This window comes from Sodiomyces alkalinus, assembly GCF_003711515.1.
Source record: "Sodiomyces alkalinus F11 unplaced genomic scaffold SODALscaffold_2, whole genome shotgun sequence".
NCBI classification, from domain to species: Eukaryota; Fungi; Ascomycota; class Sordariomycetes; order Glomerellales; family Plectosphaerellaceae; genus Sodiomyces; species Sodiomyces alkalinus.
In genome coordinates this window covers 848,891-860,808 of record NW_021167080.1, presented here as the reverse complement: position 1 = coordinate 860,808, position 11,918 = coordinate 848,891, and positions in this window count along the sequence as shown.

Genomic DNA, 11,918 nt, shown 5'->3' with positions numbered 1-11,918 from the left:
TAGAAAAGAGAGTGTATAGTGGTTTATCTTTATAACGTCCACGTAGTTAGGCTTACTTATAAATATAATAAATAATAAATATAGGGAAAAGTCTTTTAATCGGGGAAATATGTCTGGATAGGTTTATAGTGTCTCTAATTAGGGTAATAAAGGTAAAAGTTTAAAAAAAGAAACGGACTAGGGTAGTAGTTAGGAAGATTATTTATAGGTTTACGCCTTTTATACTAGCGTATATCGCGACTCTAGATGGATAAGAGACTTAGCTCTATTTACCCTCGGCTCTAAGACTACACGCTAGCCTCCTAATAAGTGTAGGCTTTAAAAATAAAGGAAATTAGGGAAAATAATAATAAGGAATAAAATACAGCTCGCTAGTATAATCCTTATACTTACTCGGGTTAAAGTCTAGGCGTTATAGAATCTATACCTCGACGGTACTAGACTCCCTTACCTTTTTTAACTCTTCTTCTAGCTTCTTATAATACTCCCCTAATAACTCTCTTAGTCTCTCGGAGCGGCGTAAAATATCGTTAATAGTATAATTAAGGGAACTAACGTTATCCTCGGCCCTAGTATCTTCCGTAGGGTCCTCGCTAGGTAAAAGGGGTGCTTCGGTAACTTCTTCGGCAATAGGCGCTCCTTAGGCAGGGTACGTAACCTTAAGCTCTTCGCTATAGTCCCGTTTAAGTATAGTCTAGTCCTTAGGCTCCTAGTACCTATCGTCGTTTTTAATAACCTTCTTTAGGCGGTTAGCGGTAAAAGTAATCCCTTTTAGTTCTTCCCTAGTAAGAGTCTTAAGGATAAAGGACTTATTATCGTGATTAGCCTTTCGGATACGATATAGGCTATTCTAGCGGTAGTTAAGCTTAGCCTTATAGCTTATATCGATAGCTTTCTTAGTATCGTAAACCAGTATAAAATCCTTAACTTATAGCCTTTACTTACGGAGTACCCGGGCACGGCTAACGTTAATATAGGCTATCCGTCGTCCTTATTATTTAGTGATTATAGTAAGAGCAGCTCGTCGGTTAGTATTAAGCTAGGTAAAAGCCCTTAACTAAAGTATTATCTTATCCTTAGGGGTTTTAACGCGGCCTTAGTCTAGTACTCTCTAGGTTAGGCAGGTCGTTTTAATCGGGGTAATAGCCTTATAGCCGTGTAGAAGGAAGAAAGGGGTGCGGCTAGTAGAAGCTCTTACCGTTATACGGTTAGCAAAAAGGACTATCGGGAGGATCTTATAAAGGGCTCTAGGGTAAAGCTTCGACTAGATAGATAGAGCGTGCGTAATAGCCTTATACCTAACCTTATTAAGGCTATTAGCGCGGGGGTAGTAGGCAGAGGCGAGCTTCCGAGTAGTCCTATAGCGATGGTTTAGCTCGATTATATAACCCTTATTCTCTAGACCTCTATCTATAAGGAGGATTATATAAAGCCTATACCTATAGATTATATCTTTGTACAGGAATAAGGTAATAGCTTTAGACGTGTTCTTCTTTAGTAGTCGGGCCTTACCCTAACCTATAAATATATAGCGAGCCTTTATAAGATACTACCCTTAAAGATATTAAACGTCTAGGCTAACCTAGGTCAAAGGGAGGGCGGTTTCGGGCAGGCTTATTACGATTAGGGGGTCCTCCTAGGAATGGCTACGGCGGGCCTGATATTCAGAATAGGACTCGATAAACCTCTAAACGCTTTTATAGATACTATCCTAGAAGTAATTAGCAGCGAGGCGATAGTAAGTGCCCTGCCTTCCTCGGTATCCGGATTCGTCGTAGGCTCTCCTAATTAGATTAACCTAGGTATCCTTATCGTTAATGTAGCGTTTAGGGGTCGAATCGGCTTTAGTTACTCGGGTCTATAGTCGTCTATCCTTAAGGAATACACGGGTGGCTCTGTCTTTAACTCTACGGGCTTCCCTAGGATCTATTTCTCTAGGCATATAAAAGGTCGTTAAAAAGGTAGCTACTTATCGGGAAAACTAACTCTAAGTAAGGTCCTTATCGAGGATATCGTCGGCTAGGGTAGGGTCGTTAAACTACTTCTCGGCTTCCGTGAGGAAGATTCTATTATCTATAAAGTTATCTAGGTCTCCTTCGGTATCGTCGTTAGTCTAATTAGAGGGTGTTCCGGGTATCCGGGAGAGTCTATCGGCTATAGTATTCTTAGATCCTTTAATATACTTAACGTCGAAGTCGAAAAGCCGGATCCAGGCGCGCTATCGGGTAATTCAGATATTAAGGAGGTTAGTAGTAGATCCTTTTAACTAGGATAGGAGGGCTTAGGTATCGGTTTTAAGGATAAAATAAACCCTATAAAGGTAGTTACGTAGGCGCCGAAGGGTCTTTAGGACACCCCTTAGCTTTAGCTTACTAGCGTTATAGACCTTCTCCGCAGGAGACTAGCGTCCGCTTTCGTACTATACCACGGCTCTCTTATCCTTAACGTACTATCCGAGGATTCTACCCTATCTATCTATACTAGCGTCGACGATAATATAGATAACTCCTACGCCTTCGCTATACTAGATAGTGATTAGGATAGGGGTAATAGTAAGGGCTTTCTTAAGGGCGTCTATAGCGTGTTATTAAGGCTCCTCCCACTTAAAGGTAGTATTCTTCCGTAGTAGGTCGGTTAGGGGTCCAGCGATAATAGCGAACTTATAAATCCAGACTCTATAAAAGGTGGTAAGACCGAGGAACGAAGAAATATCAGAAACTATACTATACCTCTCCTACTCTTAGACCTTCGCTATCTTAGCCTGCTTAGGGGAATAACTATTAGTGCTATAGATATAGCCTATAATAGTTGCTACTTTCTAATACTACTAGCTTTTAATACCTACGACAATGCCTTTAGTTAGCTCTATATTAAGAAGCACTTTATCGATATTAGCGATATACTCGGCTATAAAACGGCGAATTCTTAGTCTAATTAGGGTATCCTCGTAGGTGGTTATCGGTCCTTTTACTATAATATCGTTAATAAAGGGTCTATAGTATTAGAGAATAAGGTCGTAAAGGATACGGGTTATAATACGTATACACTAGGCCAGTAAATTAGTGGCCCCTTAAGGAAGGGTATATATCCTAAAGAGTCTAATAATAATTGTAAAGGTAGTTAGATCTCGAGATTGCTTATTAAGTGTAACCTAATTATAGTCGGAAAAGAGGTCTAAGAGGGATATAAGCTTAAATATAGCGAAATCCTTAGTAAACTCGTCGGCCCTAAGTAGTATAAAAGGTATCTTAAAGGGTTACTGCGTTAATCTTAGTAGCCGAGTTAATAAGCCGTATATTACCGTCCTTCTTCTCAACTAGGAACCAGGGGTTATAATAGGCTACGTGGCTCTCCTCGATTATACCTTTCTTAAGGCGGTCCTTTATTATCTGCACGACTATAGACTCTAAAGCCTTAAGAATAAGGATCCCCTTCGCCTACCACGCCTTATAAGAAACCGCTCGAACCTTCTATAAAGGGGCTACCCGTTCGTTAAGGCGGCCGTACTTAGTCTAGTCCCACGTAATAGCTGCCTCGCGGTTTAGGAGGACCTTTATTAGGAGCTCCTTTTCCTTAGGGGTTAAGTAGTCGACGGTCTTTAGGATAGCGTGGAGTCTTTCGGGTATAAGGCGCGAACGGGGTATAATTTTAGAAAACTTCGGTATAATTAGGCTAATAAACCGCTTATCTTCTAGCTCCTAGTCTTCCTCTTTAATTTCTACAAGGATATTCTTCTTTTAGTAGGGGTCTTTATCGGGGATACTTCTATTAGACAGAACGTCGTTAAGAGGGTAAACCTTAAGAGCTTTAGGCTTCTATATAGTAAAGACGCCTTCGGGATTAGGGGGATAGTATGCTTCTTTAATAAGATCCTAAGACTTCCTCCTCTTCGGCTACTATAGCCTCCTCGTCGTACCCGTGGCTATACTAGTAATACTATCCTCCTCTTTCTTTAGAGCCTTGAGCGCTCTTATCTAGGAATTATCCTATATTATCCTGTTCTTTCGAAAATATAAGACTAAGAGGCTATTAGGGTAATTAGGCTAATAGTGGTATAGAAAAGTCGAAAAAGATAAGTAGTTAGTGTGAATTAGTTATTATTATATAATCGTAGTTATTATATAGGGAGCCTCCGCGATATACCTCTTATATCCTTAGCCCTAATTTCGTGGTATCGCCCTTAAGGCTATATAATTTTCTTCGTTAAGGGCTTTACCTCCTCCGTAAATAGGAAGGCTACTAAAGCAGTAGCGTCCTTATTATCTAAATAAAAGAAAATATTATTATCGCTCTTCTTCTTCTCCTCCTTCTCCTCCCTCGCCTCCTCCTTCTCTTTCGCCCCTTAGTCGGGCGAACCGCTAGTCTTATTATTACTTGATATTAAGGTAGCGGCCCCGGACTAACTATACGGGACGCCGTCCTCCCCTTATTATCCGATACTTAGATCGATTAAATCCTCCTCCTTTTAACGCTTCTCCTCCTCTTTAAACTTAGGCTGGCTTTATTTATAAGGGCGATTATCGACTTATTCCCTACTAGCGATAGGGATAATAATATAGGTATCCCTATAGGTAAGGTCTATATCGATTTATCCGTCCTTATAGGTAAAAGAGGCGTAATTATCGAGTAAGAATAGCAGGCTAAGAAGTATCCTAGGCCTTATTCCCTCGATTACCACGAAATAGACCTTCTTATACTAGTCCCTAACCTAGAGGTGCTCCTTTAGATATCCTACGCAGTTTACCCTATCTATATTATGAATTCCCTTAATCGCGATATTACTTTTCCCGATACGGCTCCGTAATCCTAGCTTTTCTACGAGGTCTAGCCGAATAGTATTAAAGACGGCTCCTATATCGATAACAACGTAAAAACAATCCTCCGTAAGGTAGGCCTTAGCTATTCGCTTAGTTAGGCTAACCCGTATCGTTATACACTTAGCGTAAATAGTAGGAGGCTTTAGTTTATTAATTATCGGGGCGGGCGTAATCAATAGGGCACTATTAGGCGTAGGGGTAGCGGTCGCGGTATTCGTAAATTATATAGGATATTCGGGTCCTAGGGGTAAGGAGTCTATAAAAAAGGCCTTTTTAGGGGTTAAGCGGATAACTTTACGAGGCTTTACCTAGCTACCGATTAACCTTAGCGTCTCCTCGTAGTCCGCGAGGATAGCTTTATTAGTAAAGAGGAGGTAAACTATAGGAACCTTAACCTCTATCTCTAAAAGGTGCTTTAGGCTCTTTTCTCGGACCTTCTATCTAATAGCCTCCTAGTTAAATAAATTAAGGGTATCCTTCTAACCCGAGGCTTATAAGGCAGGCCGGGTAGAGGTTAAGGTGGTAATGGGTCTAGATATAGGGGCTTTCGAATTAGGGGTTAGACTATGGTCTATATCGGTATCGTTAACTATCTCTATAACCCTTTAAAAGCTTTCCGGAGTTAATAGGGTCTATAGAACGGCCTAATTAAGGGAAACAGCTACTTTCGGCGTGGGTTTACTAACTCTACCGCTCCTAATAGTACGAAGAGAGTCCTAGGGTTCGGTCGAGGTAGGTCGCGATATAGATATAGTATATACTCTAGTAGTAATAAAATTAATAGATCCCGTGACCTTAGTAACCCTTAAGGCTTAAGTGGCTTAGGTGGCCTAACTACTCTGACCGGTCTGCTACTTCTATACCTGCTTAACTATATACTTAATTATAAGCCTATTAGTCTTATTAGTCTTATAGGGGAGGGTAGCGGGCTAGAAGGCCTTGATATAGAGGTCTATAAGCTCCTTAAATCGGCTATAGAGCTTAGTAGCTAGCTAATACAGTATAAGGCGTTAGTATAGCCAGTACTCGTTAACTCGTAGCTCGCTCTTTAGGTAGGCTGCCTAGGTACCGGTCTAATCTATAACTAAATACGCGGGGAACTCCTACTTAACTAGGTTATAGACGGTATCGTGGATTAGAATAGGGTAGTTATCTCTCCGATACCCTTTTTAGCCGTAGTTGTAGTAGCGTGCTAGCGGGGGCTAGCTATTATTCTAGGCACCTCTTTACTATCCTAGGCAGTTATCGTGTTATTAGGTCGGGCGGTTATCGTTACGCCGGTTATTATATTTAGGGCGGGGTCCTCTATAGTAGATCTCCTCGGTATACTAGGCGTTATTAGGCTAGGAAGCGGTACTATTAGCCTAATTAGGGGTGGCGAAATACACTAAAGTAGTTATTATAGGCTAAGGGGCGTGCTTAAGGACGGTATAAAAGGCGTTCTTTAGATTAGACTTCGTGGCGAGGAGGGCTTAGACCTTCTTTATACTTATCCTTTTAAATAGGGCGAGTACTTAAGCGGTAATACCCCTAACGCCTTTAGCTCTATTATAGATAAGGGAAATAGTATACTTCTCGAGGAGGTCGGCGAGCTTATCTATATCCGATTAAGAGGCTATAGACTCCTAGACTATAGTAGGCCGCCTTAAGATTGTGGGCTGGAAAGCGTTGCTATTAGGCTGATTAGACTTAGTTATACCTAGTATAGCGTCCTTATCTATAGGCTTACCCTCTACTTCTTAGATATCCGTAGACTACTCGCGTAGTAGGTCTAAAAGCAGCTTATAGCTCTTAACTATCTTTCTTAAGTCGGTGCCTTAAATCTTAAGCTTATTAGCGATAAATATATAGATATCCCTATACAGAATAGTAAGGACGATACCGTAGAGCTCGGAGTCCTCGATAAAAGTGCCTTGGACCCGCTCTGCCTTAGCCTTCTAAATAGTGATTTACTATAGTAAGTCCCTAACCTAACAAACACTATTGATCTTATACGTCTTATATTTTACTCGAAGCTAATAAACCTTATAAGAGAAGTTAAGTTAGTAGTTAGGATCTAGATCAAAGTACTCTTTAACGAGCTTCTGGACTAAAGTAGACTAACTACCTTTAGCGGCTTAAACCTCTTTAACCAGGCGCTCGACGGCGGGACAAATAGCCGTATCCGTGTATAGGTTAACGTAGGTGATCTTATCGGCTTCACTAAGGCGGTGAAGCTTAGTGTAGTTATTATACTACTAAAGGAATATAAAGAGTGACTTACTACTAAAGCGGGGAGCTTTAGTAGTAAGGGGATTTAGGGGTGCTCTTGACGTAGCGGTAGCAGGGGGCAGGGCTTTAACGATCTCGGCGATAATACTCTCTTAGTCACGGCTTATTAGGGCTTATAGCAGCTTAATTAGGTCTTTAGCGGTAATAGGGGGCTACTAACGCTTAGCAGCGGCGGTAGTAGGAGCGTTTAAAGCGGGCTAGGTAATAAAAATAGGGTAGGCAGGGGTAGTAGTCGATCTATAGGCAGGGGCAGATCTAAAGGCTAATCCGGGGGCAGTATTAGGGGTAGTTATCGAAATAGTAGTCAGAGCCGCGGTAAACGTAGTAGTCGGCCTAAAAGCGGGCGGAGGTAAGGCCGTGGCCCCGATATCGTGGTTCCCCTAATTAGGGGCAGTAAAACGAGGGAGCCTTATCGTCGGAGTCGCTAACGACGATAACAGGGGTAGGCTTACGATACTAATTCTAAGTATTTATAGTATTTTAGGTATAAGTATAAGGGGGTAAGCGAATAATAATAATAGGGTTAGGGCGTTTAGGGTAAGGTTCTTTGAACTAACCATCTAGTAAGAAGATCCTATAAGTATTCTAGATATTAGCCAGGTTATTATATATATTATCTCGTCTTAATAGGTGTGATAAAGTCTTTAATAAGCGGGCGGTCCTAGGTTTTACTCCGTGATACTTATCTTCGGGGTCTAGTTTTTCTAACTCACCTTAAAGGAAAAGGCCCCCCACGATTAGGAGATTACCTATTAGTAAAGGGGCTATACTCACGGATATTTAATATTAAAAGTATTACCCGCTAAGCCTCGTAAAGAAGTATCATGACCTGCTTACGGGGTCTATAGAGGTCCTTACTAGACTATCGGGTCCTCTTATAAGGTATCGTTATTTCGCTCCTACGCTCGGTATTAGCTTTGTATTAGGTCGACTAGGGTTTAGTTACCCTAATCCGGGTAAGCTATTCTCGGCGGTCTTATCCTTTTTTCGCCGTCGTACGAGAATCTATTTTAATTAGTAGTAGGGGTTATAAGCCCCTTATCGAGTCTATTCTATATCCGGAATCTAACTCTATCGCGATCTAATCGGTTTTTTCCGTTCCTATAATTACTACCTCCGTGGCGGCGGGTCTTATAATTAAGAGTATTAATAGTTCTTTGACTCTTACCTAAGTAGTTATTTCTTTTCCTAATCTTATTTGGGCAAATCTCCCCTTAGTCTTAAAGCGTTAAATCCTTCCTTAGTCGTTATCTTTATATTCTTCCTAGGGTTATTAACTAATAGTCCGTTTAGGAGGGCCGGAACCTCCCTTAAACGCCACTATTACTCTAATTAGGGTTAGAATACTTTAGGGACGCCGAATAAATCCGCCTCCGAGCACTATATTATAACTGGCTAAAGACTTAGTAGCTCTAGATCGTTAAGATAAAGATTAGATAAAGAGGTTAGTCTAGTAAAACCACGATATATAACTAAAATATAACTAATACCACTATAACCTTTAGTAAAGAAGTAGATTAGTAGTCACTATTCTAATCCGGGCAACGTAAATTAAACTGGAAGGATACCTTAAACGTAGAATAAGTAATTATAAAAGAGGATAATGATTATATGATAGTCCCTTAATAGGGATATCCGGCGCCTGTCCTTAATATATATATAGGAGGTGGACCCCGTAGCCTTAAAAAGGGGGTCATATAACCACCTGCTAAACCACTCCAAAGCCGCATCTGCGCGGTTATAATACTACTCGTATTAACTTAACTCCGCCGAGTATAATTACCCGATTCACGATAAGGAGATACTAACGATTATAGACTACTTATAGATTTAGAAAGCTAAGCTACTAAGTAGCGATTAATTTTAGATTTACTTTAATTATAAGGTACTGGAATACTTTATAACTAAAAAGGCCCTAACCGAATACTAAAATCACTAGGTAATAGAGCTCGCCTAATACGACTTCGTATTACAGTACGAAAAAGGGGCCGATAATATTATAGCCGACATGCTCTTATATTAAAAATAAGATATACCTAAGGACTCTTGTAATATCTAAGAGCAGGGGAGGTATATCTAGATAATCCCCGATATAGCTATCTCCCCTCGGATATACCTAGTAAGAGTAATATTACTGGAGCTAGCTATAGTCTTTAAAATAAACCCCGACCTCTAATAATTATATGATAAAGCTAGGGCCACCGATAAATATTATTAAGGTGCCCTCGCCGTAATAATAGTAGGAGAGAGGAGCTTTTCCCCTAAGCTAAAGCTTAAAATATAGATCGCGGAGTATAAAATCGATTAAGGATAGCTAATATTTTAAGACCGCCTATAAATACTAAGGGATAGCAAAGACGGAGTAAGTCACCCGCTATAAGGCCACCTTCTATAAGCGATCTATAACTTAGTAGTCGGCAGATACCTAGGTAGGGATAATACTATTACCCTAGTCGCCCGTTACTTTTTTTAGTCTAGTATAAATTAAGATATTAAAAGATTCGTGTGGAATTACGATATATACCGAGGTAGCTATATATAAAGGGGTGTAAAAAGAGGATTATTACGCTTACTCCTTATACTAAAACGAATCTTCTATAATATTATGATAGACTTTATAATAGACTTATTACCTACCCGCGAAAGTAAGTATAAATACCGATAGGTAATTATTAACCGACTCTTATAATCGGTAATACTTAAAGCGATAGATACTATAAATACTAAAGCCTATACTAAACGGTTCTTATTATACTATTATAGGTTCCACGGAATACTAAAGTCTATTATTAACGATACAGGGTTAAACTAGACTAGCCGCTTTTAGCGATACTTTTATCAACTCACGGGTATTAAATAATAACTTAGTACCGTATACTACTATTAAACGGATAAAGGTCCTAAACGTATTAAGTAAGAGGTCTAAGCCTACTTACGGGCGTATACCTATTACGCCTAAGATAATTAGAATACACTATTACCGGTTGTATAACTAGCCTTAAATAACCGGGTAAACTCGATAATCTAAATATGCCCGTTCTTCCTATAATACGGGTACTATAGAGATCGTGTTTAAGTTAATGAGACAACGCTATCTGATAAGCGCGAGGCTTCCGCGTAGGACCTACGAAGTTATTTTTAGGAAGCTACCTAATTCGCCTAAACCACGATAGCCGTTGTATGACTACGCTAGGAGGAATTAGCGAACTATTAGCGTTATCCTGCTAAGAGTTTCGAAAAGGATAACCTTATATAGTTAGATATCGGTAACTATTCCTCGCTATAGCTATTAAAGCAACTTACCTAGCTCTACTATAAGTATAAAGTTATAAAGGGTATTTACTCGTATATTGTAAAGCTAAATATCTCCTTATAGATCTATAACCGCTTTTACGTGGATCTTTTACGGTAAGCCGACTATAACCCCCTATTAGGGTAAGCGATAATAGACCCCTAGCCGCTACCTATCCAGGAAAGGCTATATAAGGAGGAGGAATATATAATAGAGGAAGTCCTTTATACCTATACCCGAAGGCGAGGTTATTGTAAGGTCCGCTAGGTGTTAGTATAATAGAAGGGGTACTTATAACTAATATAGAAACCGCTTAAGAGTATACGGGAGATATAAGCCCTCGACGAGTTTAAGGAGAAGCACGGCCCGGTATAGTCTAATAACGGGCCTTTATACTAGTATACGAAAAGGACACGGGCGCGAAAAAAGGCCGATATAATAATAAAGAGGATAAAGACTAAAAGCGAGATCGTATTAGAGTTATACCCTTACCCTACTCAATTTATAAGTAATAAGAAACTAAGTATAAAATAGTAAAGACCTAAAACTCTAAAAATAACTAAAATAACCTAAGTAGCCGAAAAGACTTATTACTCTATAACCTCCCCCTCCTCTATCTCCTCCTCTTATAAGGCTATACCGCCCTTAACGGCATTTACCTATAACTCCTTTATTAGGTTAAAGTAAGCCGCTAAGGTAGAGGCGGCCTCCTCGCTATTAATAATAAAAGGAGTAATAACCTTTTAGGGAGGAGCCGAGGCAGGTATAGCCTTAAAGGCTACCTCCGGCATACTATAACCCGGAATAGGGTATAACTCGACGAAATACTGGTATATACGCTTAGCGCTATTAAAGATACTACAAACCTCTGCCTATATAAGGGACAAGGTAGTACTATAGTCCTATAGCCCCTATAACACGTCCTTAAGCCTTTTATCTATACTACATATAAAGGTAGCAATATTATTAAGAGCTTATACTATACTTACCTAAACCTCGGTAGTAAAGGGCTAGGCGGCGGCGGATAGCGGGGCGATAACGGTAGGCGGGGCGGCGACGATAGCAGGAGCCGGGGACTATAAGGGACCGGCGACGTTTTTACCTAACTTAGCTGGGCTAAAAGCGACCTAGAAACGGCTATAGGTATCCTAGAACTAGCGGCGATTCTATATAAAAGAATTAGTATAAAGGCTATTAAGCGAAAGGCAGATATAAACTTATATCCTTATCGTTAGTGTCCTTATTTATAGTATAAGCGGTATCCTATAAGGTGTTAGCGGCGTTATAGGTAGCGGAAGAAGGCTATATCGCTTATTAGTCACGGGTACCCTACGTATAACCGGTATACTTACCTCGGAGTATTTATAAGTATAATAGGAGTACTCGTAACCCTTAGCGTCAGTATAAGCGGTACCGGGGCCCGACTAATAATAATACTTAACGGTATATTCCTGTTTATACTACCGGGTAGTATACTACGCGTAGGGAGTAAGGCGGCGAGGGCCGGGCGGGTTCTTAGGGGCTCGGCGCTTCTTTGG